We start from the raw sequence: 19,723 nt of genomic DNA, 5'->3' as shown, positions 1-19,723 counted from the left end.
AGCAGAGTCTTCAATCCCCAAAGATGGGTCTTTTGTAATCTGGTCTTGGCTTGCTGGAAAAGGCTGTCAGGGGCCCAGGAAGGGGCTCACAAGCCTGTGGGAAGCCAGGAACTCCCCAACTGCCACTGGTCAGCCATTCCACAGGTCATTCTTGAGCAGCAGCTATGTACCAGGCACAGTGGTAGCAACTGGGGAATATCGAAATGAACAAGGGTCTTGCCTCAGGAAGTGAACATTCTAGTGAAGGAAACAGATAAACTAAAAAAGTAAAAATATTTGCAGGTGCCCTGAAGGAAATAAACAGGGCCTTTTGAGAGACAATAACAGGTAGTTTTATTTTGGAAAATGTAGTCTGAGGAAGTGAAATCTTTTTTTTTAAGACATGGGGTCTTGCTCTGTTGCCCAGGCAAGAGAGCAGTGGTGCGATCATGGCTCACTGCAGCTTTGAACTCCTGGGCTCAGGCCTCAGCCTTCCAGGTGGCTGGAACTGCAGGTACATGCCACCACACTGTCTTAATTTCATAACTTTTTTTTGTTTTTCCCTAAGAGACGGTATCACTATGTTGTCCAGGCTGGTCTCAAACGTCTGGCTTCAAGCAATCCTCCTGCCTTGTCCCCAGTCACTGGAATTAAGGGCTTGAGCCACCCCATCCAGCAGGAAAGTAGTTAAACTGAGAAGGAGGCTGTCATTTAAAAAGCCAGGACAAGGCAGAGGAAACTGCCTGTGCAAAGGTCCTGGGGTGGGAAAGCTTGGGGATTTGGGACAATAATAATAACATTGTGGCTATTGAGGGAGAGAGAGGCAGATGAGAGTGGAGAAATGGGAGGGGGTGGGGCACATGACACAAGGCATGTGGACAGAGCGTAGTTGGTTCCAGTTTCTGGTGTGCACGAAACAGAACTTGAATTTTCTTTAACTCCCTTGAATTCCTGTATTTTGCCCCACTCAGTCAGAGTGGCAGAAAGTTAATTGCAGTCAGTTCACTGTTCCCCCATTTTCCTTGGCATTATGTTGGAATTCTAGGCTCTTCCTTTCAAGGTGCCAAAGCATGGGAAGCGTAGTCTGATTTGGTCATCCAGTCACGCTGGCATCCACTGAGATGTTCTCATTTGGTTGTGATCTTTTGTCATCAGCCCATGAAGGTTGCTGTTCAGTTGCTCCCCACGCCCCCCATCAAAAGACCCCCTCCAAGTGTAACCCATACCCCTCTCAGGTGTGCAGAGTTTTGTTTTGTTATTCTGCTTTCCCCAGGCCATGTTCGGCCGAGAACATTCTTGGGTCTTAGGTGAGTGAGGTCCTGTTTGTCCAAAATGCAGCACACAGCCATTTCTCCAGAGGGTTTTGTGACTTCCCTGGTGCCCCACCCCGGAAAAGGAGCACAGCTCCTCTCTGCTTCTCAAGCCCTTGGGCCCAGGTGATATTCCCAGTTAGAAGACTGAGAAGAAGCTTCTCTCTTCTCAGGGACCCCCCTCCTCAATCTCAGACTCCCAGATCCCCCTGGTATACAGTTTTCTAAATTTGTATCTGCACAACAATTCTGTCCATTCCTCCCTGAAAGCTAAGCTTTTGGAATTCAGAAGCTAAAAATGGGCTTAGCATTCTGTTGTATCCTTTGTTTCCTGAAGCAACGAATACAGAATAACCTATCTGTGTGAGAGAAGGAGGGGAGAACACCAAGGAAAAGATGAAAAACAATGCAAAGTGTTACTCTCCCACCAGATTCTGGATAGTGTGGAGGCAGAGGGAAAAAGACTAAAAAAGGCTTTGAAGGTGGAAAAGTTGGGAACTGCTGCTACTGAACCAGTCCAACTCTGTCATTTTACAGCTGAGGAAACGGAGGCCCAGAGAGGGAAAGGGTTTCTCCCCAGGTCCCATGGCTAATTAGAGGCAGAGTGCCAAGATAGGCACCATAATGGTCATGAAAAATAGCTACTGGCCAGGTGCAGTGGCTCACACCTATAATCCCAGCACTTTGGGAGGCTGATGGTGGGAGGATCACTTGAGCCCAGGAGTTCAAGACCAGCCCTGGCAACATAGTGAGACCCTGTCTCTATAAAAAACTTTTTAAAAATTAGCAAGACATGGTAGCCAACACCTGTAAGTCCCAGCTACTCGAGAGGCTGAGGTGGGAGGATCTTTTGAGCCTGGGAGTTTGAGGATGCAGTGAGCTGTGATTGTGCCACTGCACTCCAGCCTGGATGACAGAGCAAGACCCTGTCTCTAAAATAAAATATATAAAAAACAGCTACTCTTTGTCGAATTGTACTACTTGCCCCGTGCTGGGTGCTCTGATGCTCCACGAGGGCAGAGCTGTTGTCTGGTTATGCCCAATCTCCAGCATCTAGCTCAGTGCTCTGCACATAGTGGGCACTCCATCAATCTTGTGGAATGAAAGTAATCCTTTTTTTTTTTTTTTTTTTTTGAGATGGGCTTTCGCTCTTGTTGCCTGGGCTGGAGTGCAATGGTGCGATCTCAGCTCACTGCAACCTCTGCCTGCCAGGTTCAAATGATTCCCCCCACTCAGCCTCTCAACTAGCTGGGATTACAGGCACCCACCACCACCATGCCTAGCTAATTTTTGTATTTTTAGTAAAGATGGGGTTTTGCCATGTTAGCCAGGCTGGTCTCAAACTTCTGCCCTCAGACAATCCACCCACCTCGGCCTCCCAATGTGCTAGGATTCCAGGCTTGAGCCACTGCCCAGCCCTGAAAGTAATCTTATTGTATCATTATAAAAACCCCATATATCAATAGCACCATTTTGCAGATGAGCAAACAGGCTCAAAGAAGTTACGTGACCTGCTCAAGGTGATCTACAGAATGGGGATTTGAACTCAGGTCTGTATGACTCCAACTCCATGATCTTAACTACTGTGCTATTCCGTTTCCCAGCACTCTTGGCATCATACTGATGATAGAGTATGATAAGAGGTGCCTTTGTTCATCACAGTGGTGGTACCTAGCCACAGAGTGTAGGTCTGACACTCCGAATTTGCCAGACTTAGGCCTTGCGATTTGGTGACAAAGAGAAGCCAGAGCCAACCAGTAAGGGAGACTGGGGTTCAGAAGCCTGAGGAAGCCCCTAGGGGTTGAAGGCCTCTTTCCCTCTTTCTGTGATAGGCAGATCTGCCTATACCTCGTCAAGCAACGATCTCATGCTGTTGTGACAGGCGTCACTTTGTTATGGCAGCACCGTCTGCCAGTAAGCCCAGAGTTGGAGAGCCAGCAAGAGTATGTCAGCATGAGTGTGAGAGTGTGTGTGTGTGTGTCCCAGTGGTCTCCTCATGCTGGTGTCCTGATGACAGTTTCTCATTTCCTCTGGCTGACACCTTTGGTTTCTATTCATTACTACTTCTCCTCCCAGCTTTCTGTTCCTCCTCCTCTCCTTTGTTAAAATCCTGTATTTTCAATCAGCTGAGAGTCTCCTGGGGGTAGGGATGGTGGTGTCGGCACAGAGTGATTCATCTAGCTGATAATTAGAGCTCTGGAAAACCCAAAATTCATTTTTGTCAGAGTCAGGGCTTCCGGAATCCCTAGGCTTTCTGTTTTGTCAGAGAGAGGAGCTTGGTGGGCTGGGGCCTTCTTTATGCCTGTCTTTTGGTCACCCACCTCATTGAAGCCCTTTAACTGAGATGAGTATGAGCATTCGCTGGGTCTTGCAAAAAGCTGTTTCCATAACTCCAAGTCCTCACAGTGATCCCCCAAGCGTTATCCCTATTTGGACAGAACGGGAAGATTGGGCAACTTGCACATAGTCGCCCAGTTTGTAAGTGATGCAGCAGGGATTCAAAGCCAAGCTTTTTGGAATCCATCAGACTGGATTCAAATCCTAGCCCTGCCATTATTAGCTGTGTGTGTTTGGGCACATTAATTTCGTTTTCTGAGCACTGGCTTCCTCAGCTGTAAACAGCCGCCTACCTAATACCAATGTCTCAAGTGCTCCATGCAGAGCGTGGCACAATGGTGGGAGCAGTCCTGATTACTCTTGTTATTCAGCCCCATCAGCAGCTCAGTGGGCATCAGGCATTCAGAGACAAAGGACACAGATAGAGGCAGCCAGACTTCACTCATACCAGCTCTCGTGTCCTGGCACTGCCTAGGTGGAGATGACAAATGCACACACACACAAGTGGCCACACACCCTAGGAAAACCCAGCGATGCACACAAGCTTAGACACGTGTGCCCACACATGGATATAGAGTGACCCAGGGGACAACTGGAAAGACAGCCAAGAGTTACACATCATAAGCAGCAAACACCCTGACTCACACCTCTGGGACAAGGGAGTGGGGCTATGGCCGCTGGTGCTGCTGACACTGAGCCCTTTTAGCTGCTTCTGCATGCCAAGGGAGGGAAGCCAGGCTCTTAGAGGGCCCCAGTGAGTCACTTGCCTGATGCAATCCCTTTAAAGGGCTCATCTGCTGGTGCAAGAAGCTGATTCATGGAGGGCGTGGTTGCTGGAGGAGGAGGAGAAAGGGACCGAAACTGCAGCAGGAGGAACTAAGGTTAGATAGCTGTAGTCGCTAATAGGAATGCTTCACTGTCAACCTCCTTGGTCAAAGCTTCAGGGATCTCCAGGTTGAAGCTGGCCATCCTCTGGGTTTCTACAAAGGCGAGAGACCTAGAGGGAAATGACTTACGAGCGCTGCGACAGGAATTTCTGTCTTTTATTGAGCCTAACTGCAGCGCTTTCCTCACAGAGTTCCACAAACCGGGAAATGGAGATCAAGGATGAGTCACTTTTCTGATAAATACACTACAATTGGCCGATCTTCCAACCGCCGGGGACTTCAACCTCCGCAGGGCGAGTGTAGGGCCCGCGAGGTTCCGTGGGGTCGGGCGGGGCGGTGCCTCCGTCCCAGCCTCGCTGCAGACGTAGATCAGCAGTAAGTACCGCCCCATTAGAGCCTCGGCCTCCAATCGTGTAACAGGTTTCGCCCAGACCCCGCCCTGAACCAATCCTCAATCGGACTCTGGCCTGTTGCCTGAAGTCTTCCGCCCATCGTCAAGATGGCCCCCCAATCCGAAAGCCGCGGGGCTGGAGACTCAGGCGGGGGGCGGGGCCCGAGACGCAGGCGGGGGGCGGGCCCCTGGGGGGCGGGGCCGCGGCTAAGGCTGGGGCAGAGGGGGCGGTGCGTCACTTCCGTTGTCAGGTGGCGGCGCCGCAGCCATGGAGGGAGGCGGCGGCGGCGGCGGCTCGGGTGGCTGCGCTGGAAGGCGGCGGTGAGCGACTCGCACGCCCCCAGCCCGGCCCCGGCCCCCCGGGACGGAGAGCCGAGCAGCCCCGGCTCTGGGCTACGGACTATGGGCGAACAGCTCTGACCACCCGGCGAAGGTAAGGGCAGGGGTCCAGGAGCTGGGAGCCGGGTGGGGGTTGCGAGTAGGCGGGGCGGGCCCCGGCGGCCGCGGCGGTGGAATCGGAGTGACAGCCTGAAGCCATTGGGTGCAGCAGAAATGGCCCCGGCGAATGCCTCCTCCTCGGCTGGGGGCTCTGCCCTTCCCCGGCGGCAGGGGCGAGGGCTGCCTCGCGCCGGGTACCGGGAGGCCGCGGGAGCTTCAGTCCCCGCCGCAGCTCTGGGAAGTGGGCACTGCCAGCTTTGCCCAGAGTCACCCAGCCAGTGAGTGAAGCAACCGGTGTGTGAACCCAGCCAGATTTTCCCAAAAAGACACCTTCTGCCTCTCCGTGCTTCCCTCCTAATCCCAAGAGTGAGCTGATAGTTAGAACGAGTCCCAAGGGAGGGCCAGCCAGGGCTTCCTCCAAGAGCCCTCACTCTTTGGCACGGGCGCTACCGCTGCTGGGGAATTTTTATATCCCGGGCGGCGTTCAGGTACGAGTCACAGCTACCTGCTTGCCAAGGCCACGTTTGGCCGGCCTTTTCCAAGGAGAGCTTGCTGTGGTCAGTGTTTCACCTGCCGAGCCGGTCAGGCCCGCCCATTCCCACGCCACTTGGCCCCGCCTTCCAGCCAGTAAGTAGGGACATTCGGATTCCCGATGCCGAGTTTTCTGCCCACCCCAGTCCCCAGGTTTGAAGCCCTTTTGTTAGCGGAAGGAAGAGATGACAGCCGCCCTCTGTGTGGCAGGATAGACTTTGCTCTGTTTTAAGTCACTGGAGGAAACCGGTTGGCTTTGCTTTGATTTTGAGAACCAGTGGGGAAGAGGGTAGGCATACTGGGCTGGGCGCCTTTCCCTCTGAGTAGTTTTGCGTGAGATAAGGAAGAGCAGAATGTGTAATTGTAGGGCCAAAAGAATCTTGTTTGTAAACAGTGCCTGTGAGCTCGTTTAGTGCTTCCTGATGGCTCTGCTGTGCAAGTTGTTGGTTGGGTTACTCTAGACAGTCCTCATTCATTCATTCATTTCTCACATGACCACAACAAGAGTCCTTGCTTACAGGCAAGTGCTAGACAGTATAGTGGTTAACAGTAGGCTTTGGAGCCAGACTTCGTGCGTTCAAATTCTGGCTCAGCAACTTTCCAGCTGTGTGTCCCTGGGCACATTGCTTAGCCTCCCTGTGCCTCAGTGTCTTCATCTATAAAACAGGGATGATAACATAGAGAGACATTATGAAGAGTAAAAAGTTAACACGTAAAACATACAACCGTGTTTGCCACGTAATAAGGATTCAATAAATGTTACCTATTTTTATTTCAAGGAGCATACAGTCTAGTTAAGGGAAATTGACCTGTAAACAAATGGTTGAAATGTGGTCTAAAGAAGCTAGTAGTGGCCAGGCGCTGTGGCTCATGCCTGTAGTCCTAACACTTTAGGAAGCCAAGGCGGGCGGATCACCTGAGGTCAGAAGTTTGAGACCAGCCTGGCTAACATGGTGAAATTCCATCTCTACTAAAAATAGAAAAATTAGCCAGGCGTGGTGGGACAGCCCTGTAATCCCAGCTACTTGGGAGGCTGGGGCAAGAGAATTGCTTGAACCCGGGAAGCAGAGGTTACAGTGAGCCAAGATTGAGCCACTGCACTCCAGCCTGGGTGACAGAGTGAGACTCTGTCTCAAAAGAAGAAGAAGAAGAAGAAGCTAATAGCAGCAGTAGCAGAGTGCTGTGGGAGCCCAGTGGAGAAAGGGAGAAAGGTGCGAGCTCAGCCTTGGGGGTGCGGTGGGGTCAGGAGTGTGCCATGGGAAGGCTTGGCAGAAGTGATGCTGGAGTTGAGTCTAAAAGGAGAGGAGGAGAGGCTTAGCTAGGTGAGAATGAATACTTAGAGAGTGAGGTAGACAAATAAACTCATAGTTTATTCCAGAAATCTCAGCTTGTTCAATCTAGTGGTATGGAAGTTGATACGGTATAAGTGAAGCAGTATAGGTGGATGAAAGAATGCCATATTAACAATTTGAGATATCATGCCCAGGGCAGCCAGGAGCAAGTGAAAAGGTCTGAAGCAGGGGAATGACATGATTGGTTACATATTTTAGAAAGATTTCACTGGAGTCCCAGTAGAGGAGGGAAGGAGGAGGACAGGAGGGACTGAAGGGCTGGAGAACTCTTCAGAGACAAACCTAGGCTTCTGAGAGAGGAGAGTTGGTGCTGGGGCGATGGATCTTTGCTGAGGAAGCACCATGTGCAACCAGTGCCAGATGGCAAGCTCCCTGCATTGGCCTGGGCTTCTCTGCCTGGCGCAGAAGTGCCTGGCACATGTGCCCCTCTCTTCCTGGGATTGCAGGTTGCTTGAGCATCTGGGGAGATAAGACTGCCCTCTCAAAGGCCAGTTGTAAAGGGTGCTGTGTTTGCTAACTTGTGCTTTTAATTTGACCTTTGGGGAAGGCAGTAGATTGTAGTAGTTAAGAGCTTATTTGAGGCCGGGCTTAATGGCTCACACCTGTAATCCCAGCACTTTAGGAGGCCGAGGTGGGCAGATCACGTGAGGTCAGGAGTTTGAGACCAGTCTAACGTGGAGAAACCCCTTGTCTACTAAAAATACAGAATTAGCCGGGCGTGGTGGCACATGCTTGTAATCCCAGCTACTCGGGAGGCTGAGACAGGAGAATCGCTTGAACCCGGGAGGCGGAGGTTGCGGTGAGCCAAAATTGCGCCATTGCGCTCCAGCCTGGGCAACAAGAGCAAAACTCTGTCTCAAGAAAAAAAAAAAAGAAAAAGCTTATTTGTCTCTGCCATCAGACAGATCTGTGTTCTACTCCTATCCATGCTGGTCACTAGGGGTTACTTACTCTCTCCATCCCAGCTTTCTCATCTGTAAAATGGGGACAATAAGAGTACCTTCCTAATAGGGCAGTTGTGAGGAGTAAGATGTTACAGGATGAATACTTAGCAGACACTGAGTAGTAAATGTTAGGTCTTATTACAGGCTACAGGAAAGAACTTTCAGGAATTAGTTGCAGCAATTCATGGCAACTAGAACTGTGTCCCATTGAGCTGTCAGAAGTGTCCTGAGGGATCACAAGATCACAGAATTTTATTTTATTCTTTCTGAAAAGAAAACCTAAGGGGAGTTTACCCAGTCTGTATGGGAGCCATGCAGATGATTCAGCTTGGCTCTTTAAAAGAACTATTTTTAAATATAGAAGTAGGACTGCTGAGAAAAAAATAGTACTTTAAAGTATACATGGGTTGGCCAGGCGTGGTGGCTAATGCTTGTAATCCCTGCACTTTGGGAGGCTGAGACAGGCAGATCACTTGAGCCTAGGAGTTCAAGACCAGCCTGGGCAACGTGGCGAAACCCCTCTCTACAAAAAATACAAAAATTAGCTGGGCATGGTCATACGCACCTGTAGTCCCAGCTACTAGGGAGGCTGAGGTGGAAGAATCTCTTGAGCACAGGAGATCGAGGCTGCAGTGAGCCGAGATTGCACCACAGTTCAGGTGAACAGTGAGACCCTGTCTCAAAAAAAAAAAGTATACATGGGAGAAAATGTATTTAGAATTTCTTCTCTGTGTGTCCCTGCTAGCAACCCGAGTCTAGTACCTGATTAAGCAACATCAAGAGGCATCACACACGCTGATGAGTGTCGTAACTCAAAATATAGAGCCCTGATTCCACATATATGAGCTCCCATGTGTGGCTGAGGCTGTGCTGGGTCCTGGGGGCAGGAGGAGCATGGAGAGGCTGGCCCTACCATGGAGGAGGTTGTGGTCTAGCAGGATGGGCAGGCTCCTAACCAATTAACATGTGCACAGTTTGGCAAGTCTCTCACAGAAGTCTGCAGCATGTGGGGGACCCCAGTGGAAGAACTGATTGAGCTCTAGGATGAGGAGGAGACTGGGGAGAACTTCAGAGAGCCCTTAGAACTTGGACTGGGACTGGGCACAGCAGCTCACGCCTATAATCCCAACACTTTGGGAGGCCGAGGCAGGAGGATCGCTTGAGCCCAGGAATTGAAGACCAGCCTGGCCAACATAGTGGGACCCTATCTCTACAAAAATTAAAAAAGAAAAAATTAGTTAAGCGTGGTGGCATGTACCTGTAGTTCCAGCTACTTGGAAGGCTGAAGTGGGAGGATCATTTGAGCCTGGGAGTTCCCGACTCCCAGTAAGCTGTAATCACACCACTGCACTCCAGCCTGGACAACGGAGTGAGACCCTGTCTCAAAAAAAGAACTTAAATTGGATCTTGAAGAATGAATAGAGTTTTCTGGGGGTCTATTAAGCCCTCCAGGCACGGGGAGCAGCCTGGCACAAGCATGGATATGTGGTAATTCATGTGTCACTTTAGGAACCACAGGAGTTCTAGCCCAGAGTGTGAAGGGACAGACTGCAGGACGTGCCTGAGAGGTAGGCAGACACTAGGGCTCAGATGCTTGAATTTTGTATTCTGTTGGTGATGGATGCCTTGCATTAAGTGGAGGAAACATACCATTAGACCTGCATCTGCTTTGGAGGATGGAGTGGGTCGAGGGGAGGTTGGAGTCCCCATAGGAGGCTGTTGCAGTAATCCCAGCAAGGGCTGAGAGGGGCTTGGATCAGGGCAGAGGCAATGGGGTTGAGAAGAAGAGCAGAGATGAGCTGTTTGGGGGGAAATCAACTGGACTCTGGGAGTGTTTGGAAGTGATGCCAGAAGGAGGAGGAATGGTGACAGTGACCTTGAGGTCCTTGGTTTTGATGACAGAGTGAATGATAGTGCAGAGATAGGGATGGCTCAAGGAGAAGATAATGGCCAGTGAAATCTGCCAGCTTCATTCAGTAAACCCTGGGCGCACCCTCTTGGGAGAGGATCAGTTGGAACGTCTTGTAGAACCCTGTCTGAACTTGGGCCAGGCTTCCCTTTGCTTTCACCTGAGTCACCACCAGGGAGAAGGGCAGCTTTCCGTCCTTCACCTTTCCTCTGCCCAGATTTAACCAGGGAGGTGAACCTCTTCACGTTCCACATCTGTAAAATGATAAATCTTCAGCTTTCCAATGGCCCTGCGAGCAACCCTTCCCTCTGGCAGTATCCACCCCAATTCAACATACTACGGGGTCCTGAACAGCAGAGACCCTCGGGGAGAGAGGCTTTCTCTGTGTCCCCTGGAGAGCTTATCTAGAGAGAGGTCTGGAAATTGAAGTTGCTGCCTGATGCTGGCTCAGCAGATTCAGCCCCTCAGGAAGGATTGGTATCTGCCAGAGGCCACCCAGGACTTGCTCAGAACCTTCAGGGAAGGGAGAGAAAGCTGCCCAGTGTCCTTGACCCTTGAAGTTCTAAGGGAGCCAGAAGCTGTCCCTCAGCTGGATTGGACTATAGCAAGGGGTGTGCTGGTGGGCGGGCCTTCAAACAGACCCTTTGGAATTTGGGAGTTTTTGTTTTTTTTTGTTTTTTTTTGTTTTGTTTTTTTTTTGTTTTGTTTTGTTTTGAGACGGAGTCTCGCTCTGTCGCCCGGGCTGGAGTGCAGTGGCCGGATCTCAGCTCACTGCAAGCTCCGCCTCCTGGGTTCACGCCATTCTCCTGCCTCAGCCTCCCGAGTAGCTGGGACTACAGGCGCCCGCCACCTCGCCCGGCTAGTTTTTGTATTTTTTAGTAGAGATGGGGTTTCACCGTGTTAGCCAGGATGGTCTCGATCTCTTGACCTCGTGATCTGCCCGTCTCGGCCTCCCAAAGTGCTGGGATTACAGGCTTGAGCCACCGCGCCCGGCCCTGGGAGTTTTTTTTACATGATTTGTCCTTGGGTTTGTTGTGTAAAGAAAGTAAATGAGAAAATGATCTGAAACAAGAGCATTTCTTTCTCCTCCACCTGCTCAGGTGAGACTCTGGCCTTGAAGGTAGCCAAGGGCCCACAGCACCCCCAGCGTATCTTCCCAGGCTCTGTAATCAAGATCCAAGAGGGGAAAGGATGGAATTGCTTGCTGTAATTTACTTACCGTCTTAGAGATAGTTCCACTTCGGCACATGCAGGTCTGGGTCGTTTGTGGCTATGATGTGTCCCACTGTGAGTGTAATTTATTCAACAAGCTCTCTGCTAACAAACACTTGGGTTGTTTTCTGTATTCTACTCTCTAAACACTTCTGCTGAAGTGACTTTCTTCATACATATGATTTTGCCCACCTTAGGTATCATCTGCAGGATAAATTTCTAGAAGTGAATTGCTGCCTCAAAGACTATCTTTATTATTATTATTTTTAAATAATTTCTAGGCCTCCTTTTAATAAATTGGGGCAGCCTTATTTTTCCCCCAGCAAGTGAATCTGTTCTTTTGGGATGAGGTCCTACTTCCTGAGGGGAACGCAGGTGTTCCCTCTCCCTAAAGAGGCTACAACCCAGGCCGGCCACGGTGGCTCACGCCTGTAATCCCAGCACTTTGGGAAGCCAAGGCGGGCAGATCACAAGGTCAGGAGATTGAGACCATCCTGGCTAACACGGTAAAACCCCGTCTCTACTAAAAATACAAAAAATTAGCCGAGTGTGGTGGCAGGCGTCCGTAGTCCCAGCTACTCTGGAGGCTGAGGCAGGAGAATGGCATGAACCCGGGAGGTGAAGCTTGCAGTGAGCCAAGATCGCGCCACTGCACTCCAGCCTGGGCGACAGAGCAAGACTCCGTCTCAAAAAAAAAAAAAAAAAAAAAAGAGGCCACAACCCACCAATCATGTTCATTCTGTCCTGGCCATGACAGTCAGTCTTGGGTGTGAGTTCAGGCTCCCCAAAACTTAGCAGTCTACAGGCCTGATGGTTTCAAAGGAACTGTAGTTGTTGGAAAGCAGCAAAGGTAGAAGAACTGAGAAGGGGTCTTGGCATGCAGAATAAAGCTGTCCCCTCTAAATATGTTTACACACTGCCACCTACTTGGCAAAAGACATAGAGGATCTTCAGCCTTTAGGAAGTCTGGATGCAAGGGTCCAGAAGGCAGAGAGAGTGGACTGGTCATTGTAGTGGGAATTGGCAAGAACAGGACTGATGTGCTTGTCATTTCTCTCTGGGGCAGAGCTGATGTGAGGTGTGTTGAGGGGACAACAGTGCCTCTAGGGAGAAGCTCAGTTCAGCGCCTTGGGGACCTTGGACCTGGTGTAGCCCAGCATTCCATGGGGCTTTTGGAATCCCGTTGCTGGCATCTGCCAACTCTGGGGAGCAAGAGTCCTGCTACTTTTTGCAATAAGTATGGCGCTCTCAGCATTACTGAGTTTGGGGTAAGTTTCATAGTGTGTGTTCTTTTCTGACTCCTGGAGTGGGCCCTTCTGAAAAAACAGGAAGGAAACCAGCAGAAGAACAAGGAGGCCCGGCCAGGTGCAGTGGCTCACGCCTGTAATCTCAACACTTTGGGAGGCTGAGGCAGGCAGATCACGAGGTCAGGAGATCAAGACCATCCTGGCCAACATGGTGAAACCCCATCTCTACTAAAATACAAAAAATTAACTGGGCGTGGTGGTGTGTGGCTGTGGACCCAGCCACTCAGGAGGCTGAGGCAGGAGAATTGTTTGAACCCAGGAGGCGGAGGTTGCAGTGAGCCAAGATCACGCCACTGCACTGCAGCCTGCTGACAGAGCAAGATTCCGTCTCAAAAAAAAAAAAAAAAAAAAAGGAGCCCCACCACCTCGCAGGTCCTTTGCAATACTGCAATACATTATTGAATCGAAGGAGGTAAGGGTTGTCTCTTATTTTACAGAGAACACCCAGGCTCAGAGAGGGGGTAAACAGCCTGTCCACTATTACACAGCCAGTAAGGGCAGAGCTGGGATTTCCAGCTCAATTTGTGTGACTCTAGAGCCCATGTCCCCTTCCTCCATCCTGGCCGGGCTCTGGCCCCGGGGAGTCCAGCCTACATAGAATCTTGGACTCATAGAGCCAGCCCCAAAGTTGAACCAGTCCGTTTTTTGCCTGAAGAATGGAAACTGCCACTGCCTTGAGACAAGTCCCTCCCCAACCTGCCCTATGGGTAGTGGGCAAGGAGACTTACAACCATGTCACCCAGCAGTTAAGGGCCTAGGCTCAAATCAGATGTGGCTTCAGATACTGAAGTGAGTGACCTTGAACAAGACACTTCCTGTCTCCAACCCCAGCTTCCTCCTCTGTAAAATGGGCATAACAATTCTTGCACTTAAGGTAGTCATGAGACACAAGGCTTTATGGCCTGTAGCACGTTCAGCCTAGTGCATGACAGGCAGACAGGACCCAGGGGCCAGCTCTAGCAAGGCCCAGGTGAGTTCTTGGCAGTGAGCCTGTGAGTGTCCCAAAAGAGGTGTCCTGAGCCAGCTTTCAGCCCTTATGGATGCCAGGTCGCGAGCAGAAAGTTCCTTACAGGCATGTTTGCAGGCTATCTGGAGAGCTGCAGGGGTGTTCGCTTTGTCCTTCTGCCTCTCACTCTTTTGCTGCACCATTGCATTGGCACACAAGCTCGCACATCCAGGGCACTTATGCTTACACCTCTTCCCAGGCCATACTCTCTCAAGTCCGCCTTCTCTGAGGCCCAGCCTCGCCTGATTCCACTACTACTATTTTTTTTTTTTTTTTGAGACGGAGTCTCACTGTGTTGCCCAGGCTGGAGTGCAATGGCATAGTCTTGGCTCACTGCAACCTCCACCTCCCAGGTTCAAGCCATTCTCCTGCCTCAGCCTCCCGAGTAGCTGGGACTACAGGCGCGCACCACCACACCCGGCTAATTTTTCTATTTTTAGTAAAGACGGGGCTTCAGGATGTTGGCCAGGCTGGTCTTGAACTCCTGACCTCATGATCTGCTACCTCGGCCTCCCAAAGTGCTGGAATTACAGGCATGAGCCACCACACCTGGCTCCACTACTACTCTTAATAATTCTAATGGGTTCAGAAAATCTTTAGATTTTAAAAAATTATTGTTGTTTTAGTAGTTTATGGTACAATAGTTAAACAATATGGGAGAATATATAATAAAGCTCTCCCTCCCCTCTTTGGGCCCTTAGTTCTATTGACTGGAGGTGTCCACTTAAATTTCTTCTAGGCTGAGCGCAGTGGCTCATGCCTGTAATCCCAGCATTTGGGAGGCCGAGGCTAGTGGATCATGAGGTCAGGAGTTCAAGACGAGCCTGGCCAAGATAGTGAAACCCTGTCTCTACTAAAAATACAAAAATTAGCTGGGTGTGGTGGCGAGCACCTGTAATCCCAGCTACTCGAGAGTCTGAGGCAGAGAATTGAACCAGGGAGATGACGGTTTGCAGTGAGATTGTACCATTGCACTCCGTCTAAAAAAAAAATTTCTTCTAGAAGTTTCCTATGCATATTCAAAGGTGTGTATAATCTTTTTTAACCTAAGTAGGATTATGTTATACATATATTCCTGCAGTGTGCTTATTTTGGTAACATAGACATCTTTACCGGCAGGCGTGGACCTAGTTGGAAAGGCTGCATAGTATTCCATTGTCTAGATGAACATAATTAACCAGTTGTCTCTGGATGGCCATTTAGATAGTTTCCTGCCTTGGGGGCATGTGTGTGTGTGTTGATTTTTATGGTTTTGTTTTTTGCTGCTACACGTGTCTCTATAGGGACCCTTGTTGAGCACATTATCTTTGTGAACTTATGTGAGTGTATCTGCAGGATCCGTCCCCAGAACTGGCATTGCTGGGCCCAAGACAGGTACATTTTCTTTTTCTTTGTTGGCTGTGGTTTCGCACCTGTTTTCTGCATACCTTCTGGGCTTGTGCAGAGCCTGGGAGGCCTGAGGTGGACCAGACCCTTCTCGAGACCTACATATAAGCAGACACATAATGAACACGCCCTCAATGCATGGACATAGTCTTGCAGTGGTGGCTTCTGGCCCTCGTGATGTGCCGCGTCCAGCTCTTGGTGATTCAGAGCAGGTGAGGCCAACAGAGGGGCACTCTGAAGGGACCGCCTGCTGTTGGCCTTTCTAATCATAGCAGGCAGCCTGTTGTCCCTCTGAGCAGCCATAGCCCTCAGCATTCAGTCAGACTTCAGAAAGTGAACTGTATTGTTCACTGTCAAAGTTGTGACTTTTTTTTTTTTAAGACGGAGTATTGCTCTTGTTGCCCAGGCTGGAGTGCAATGGCACGATCTCGGCGCACTGCAACCTCCGCCTCCCAGGTTCAAATGATTCTCCTGCCTCAGCCTCCCTACTCGCTGGAATTATAGGCACCCGCCACCACGCCCAGCTAATTTTTGTTATTTTCAGTAGAGACAGGGTTTTGCCATGTTGGCCGGACTGGTCTCAAACTCCTGACCTCAGGTGATCTACCTGCCTTAGCCTCCCAAAGTGCTGGAATTACAGGCGTGAGCCACCATGCTCGGCCTAAAGTTGTGAAATTTAATTTAATTTTTAACAGAGGCAGTTAAGGAAAGGCAATTTGCTGGCCCCAGTCCAGATTGCCTTTCTCGCAGGATAATTGTGGTGATTTTTGCTGTTGAAAACAGTATGAAGAGAATCGCAGGCACCTAGGCCTGGCCTGGCTGGGCTTTCCTGTCTGTCACTCTGGAAATCTGGGATAGAAGGAAGGAAACGTAACATTTCTTTTTTTTTTTTTTTTTTTTTTTTGAGACAGAGTCTCACTCTTGTCACCCAGGCTGGAGTGCAGTGGCACGATCTCGGCTCACTGCAGCCTCTACCTCGTGGGTTCAAGTGATTCTCAAGTGATTGTCCTGCCTCAGCCTCCTGAGTAGCTGGGATTACAGGCATCCACCACCACACCCAGCTGATTTTTGTATTTTTAGTAGAAATGGGGTTTCACCGTGTTGGCCAGGCTGGTCTCAAACTCCTGACCTCAGGTGATCAACCTGCCTCGGCCTCCCAAAGTGTTGGGATCACAGACGTGAGCCATCGCACCCGGCCAGGAAACGTAACCTTTCTAAGTTAAGCATCTCGTGCCTCCTATGTGCTGGGCCCTGGCAATCCTGAAGGGAACCGTTTTTGGGAGTAGCGCTGTCCCCGTCCTCTAGATGAGAAGACTGCAGAGCAGAGAAGCATGTGTCCAGGTCACATAGTGAACAGAATGGTGGCTTTTAGACTCAACCAGTGGTTGTTTGCTGCTTTCTCCTTGCCTGATTTGGGCTATTGTGGGTGGTAAGAACTTGAACTCCACATGGGACCCCATGGCAGGCCTTATTCCAGGGCTGAGTCACTGCACAAAGCAATAACTGATGGTTGGAGCTGAGGGGCCTCTTAGTCACGTGCCCATGCCAGGATCTCCCTTGTTGCAATCTCCTCTTCTAGTCCAAGTGAGCCAGAGCAGGCCAGTATGACAGGGAAGACCTGCCAGTGACTCAGTCTGCCTTCACTGCGCATGGCAGAAGGCATCCTGCGGAGCCAAGGGGCCACCGCAAATATCCCCTAAGCCAGTGTGCTTGGCTGCTTTCCCAGGCTACTTCTCGGGATGGAGATGCCAGGCCAATACGGCCCAGAGAAAGAGCTTGTAAGTCTGTCCCTTCCTCCTCCGACACCCGCACACAGTGACGGATTATTTGTTGTCACATCAGCTGCTTCCGGAGGCCCTTGGGAGGGGAGAGCCAGTGGCAGGTCTGGCAGTGCTGCCCCGGATTCTGCTCTGGTGGCTCTCATCATGACTGCTGGTGAAGCCCTTTGCTCCCAGGAGCAGCCGGCCTGGTTCAGGGCCATGGGGACTGGTCTCTAACTCCATTTATCTTTCCCCCAGGAGAGCCTGCAGAGAAAGCTTCTCTGTGTGCACAGCCCTGAGATTTTTCTTCCAGAATTTCTCTGGGATGCATCCCCTTGGCCAGGGGCCTTTAGCTTCTAGACTTCCTTTGCAGCCTCCAAAGGAGGTCACAGAAAAGCCCAGTGGGGACTTCCTCGGGGCAATGGGATGAGGAGGGATCTCACTGATTACGCAGTCTCCTTATATGGGGCTAACTCATGAACGTTGCCTCCTGGAGGAGACTAGAGCTAGGTCACCAAGCTGCAGACCCTGGACTTTCAGGCCCTGCCTGGCCGCCAGGCCTGCTGTGCTCTGCACATTGGACTCCTGCTGAGGAAAGGCAGCGGTGGCAGAGGATGTGCTGGGGGAGCAGGCTGGGCGCAGGGCCCTCTTGCTGACCGCCCCTCCCACTTCCCACTGGGCTGAGTCACTTCCTCTCTGACTGCAGCAGGTACTCTCCCACAGGCTGGGAGCAGAGCAGGCCTCAGCGGGTGGGGTCACCCCATACAAAGAGAGCTCTGGTTAGAAGCAGCCCGTTCACTTATAACCCCCAAGGCAATAAAGTGCAGCATTTGGAGATGTGATATTGTGCATTAGATGATGGTATTATGTATTCTTGACAAATTGGAGCTATACATGTCCTGCGTTTTAAAAATGAACAAAATCATCGCTCTCTTTTGGAACAGTGAAGATGACAGCACATGCATGAATCTTTGTCATCAGGGAGTCCTGGCTGAAATCGAGGGATTACTAATCCTCCTCTCTATCCGCCTCCCCAGCCTGTCAGCATCTGTCCTGAGCACAAAGCAAATGGCTTCCAGTGGGTTCCTAAGGAGATTGTTCACAGCCACCAAGCTCCCGGGGAGAGGGTGCGTGCCTCCTTCGGGGCTGGCTGTCATTCAGACTCAGCGGAAAAGCCCTCACCAGAGCCTCGACCTGGGCCACAGTCTTTAGGCTTTGCTTTTTCAATAACGGAAGGGGAGAATCCACATCAGAAAGTGGTGCCAGTTAAAGAGAGAATCTGGGAAACACTGGGAATGGTTTCTGGCAAGCGGTGCCCATCAAATGATAATGAAAAAAAGACATACCTGCAGAGACTTGCCACAGGGAAGCGTCCTCAGCACGGAGCAGGGAGCACCTACCCTTCACCCAGCAAAGACCTGGTGATACCGCCAGCCACAGCATCATTCAGCTGTCCTGTGAAGGGGGGCGTACCACCATCTATGTTTTACAGATGAGGAAACTGAGGCCCCCAAAGGGTAGGCGACTAGTGTAGAGTCACAAGAGAAGTGAGTGTCAGAAGTTGAAATTTGAGCCCAGACTTCCATGACCCCCAAATCCATCTTGTTATCCCAATTGGCATTTGCGTCACTGGTCCATGGCTTGAAACCCTTGGTTCTCTGAGCTATGAATTCCTCTGGGTTTCCTGGACTGCCTTTGTGGATGGAGAGCAGGTCTGTAGGTGTCCCTGGTAGAAGCATCTAAACGTGAGTATTAAGTGCACCAGGGGTGGTGCCCAGAGTGCTTGTGTCAGGGAAGGGTGGGGGATGCTGCCTCTTGGCTCATGGAGGGATATCTCAGTAACCCAGCCTCTGACTCAGCCCTTTTCTCCAGAGAGGCCCCACTCAGCAGCCCCTGAAATGCTTCCTTCCGAGGGAAGCATGGCTTATCTCCCTCCCTGCTCACTGCAGCTTTCTGGCTTGACGGCACCTTGGTTGCAGGAGAATGATTGCTTAGAAGTAAGTCTAGAGAGTACTGTCCTCTCTATGTTTGGCATGCCTGGAACTATGCAGACATTGGGTGGAGAAGGAACAATTGAGGAATCAGTGTAGTCAGGGAAAAAGAATATGGGATACAGCATTGAAAAAGCTGTTTTTATATCCCAACTCTTCCAACAGCTAGCCAGGTGACTTCAGGCAGGTCTCAGAGTTCTGAGTGTCAACTTCTTTTTTCTTTTCTTTTTTTTTTTTTTTTTTGAGACAAGGTCTCACTCTGTCCCCCAGGCTAGAGTGGTACTGTCATGGCTCGCTGCAGCCTTGAACTCCTGAGCTCAACAATCCTCCAAACTAAGCGACCTAAAACTCCCAAGTAGCCAGGACTACGAGCTGTGCCCAGCCTTGAACTCCTGGGCTCAAGTGATTCTCCCACCTCAGCCTCCCAGAATGCTGGGGTAACAGGCATGAGCCACCACGCCCGAGCTCAATTTCTTTTTCTAGAAAATGTTGTGTTTTGTGTGTGTGTTGTGGGGACATGATCAGTTATCATTATGTACCAGCCCTCCACATCCATGGGTTCTGCATCTGTGGGTTCAACCAACTGCAGATCGAAAATGTTCAGGAACAAAAATGGATGGTTGTGTCTGGACTAAACATGTACAGACATTTTCTTTCTTTCTTTCTTTCTTTTTTTTTTTTTTTTTTTTTTTTTTTTTTGAGACGGAGTCTCGCTCTGTCCCCCAGGCTGGAGCATAGTGGCCGGATCTCAGCTCACTGCAAGCTCCGCCTCCCGGGTTTACGCCATTCTCCTGCCTCAGCCTCCCGAGTAGCTGGGACTACAGGCGCCCGCCACCTCGCCCAGCTAGTTTTTTGTATTTTTTTTTAGTAGAGACGGGGTTTCACCGTGTTAGCCAGGATGGTCTCGATCTCCTGACCTCGTGATCCGCCCGTCTCGGCCTCCCAAAGTGCTGGGATTACAGGCTTGAGCCACCGCGCCCGGC

The 19,723-nt window shown here is 50.6% G+C and overlaps 1 protein-coding gene across 2 annotated transcripts in view; it reads left to right on the top strand.

Moving 5' to 3' along the window:
• Nucleotides 1-5,138: 5,138 nt before the first annotated feature.
• Nucleotides 5,139-19,723, top strand: part of STK40 (serine/threonine kinase 40) — a 48,593-nt gene continuing 34,008 nt past the window's right edge. For both annotated transcript variants that reach the window (XM_025379758.1, XM_025379751.1), the window contains exon 1: nt 5,139-5,337. The gene's annotated coding sequence lies outside the window, so the exon portion shown is untranslated. The remainder of the gene's footprint in view (nt 5,338-19,723) is intronic.

This window comes from Theropithecus gelada, chromosome 1 (assembly GCF_003255815.1).
Source record: "Theropithecus gelada isolate Dixy chromosome 1, Tgel_1.0, whole genome shotgun sequence".
Classification (NCBI taxonomy): Eukaryota; Metazoa; Chordata; class Mammalia; order Primates; family Cercopithecidae; genus Theropithecus; species Theropithecus gelada.
The sequence above is the reverse complement of the archived record's forward strand: the minus strand, read 5'-3'. Positions and strand labels throughout refer to the sequence as shown.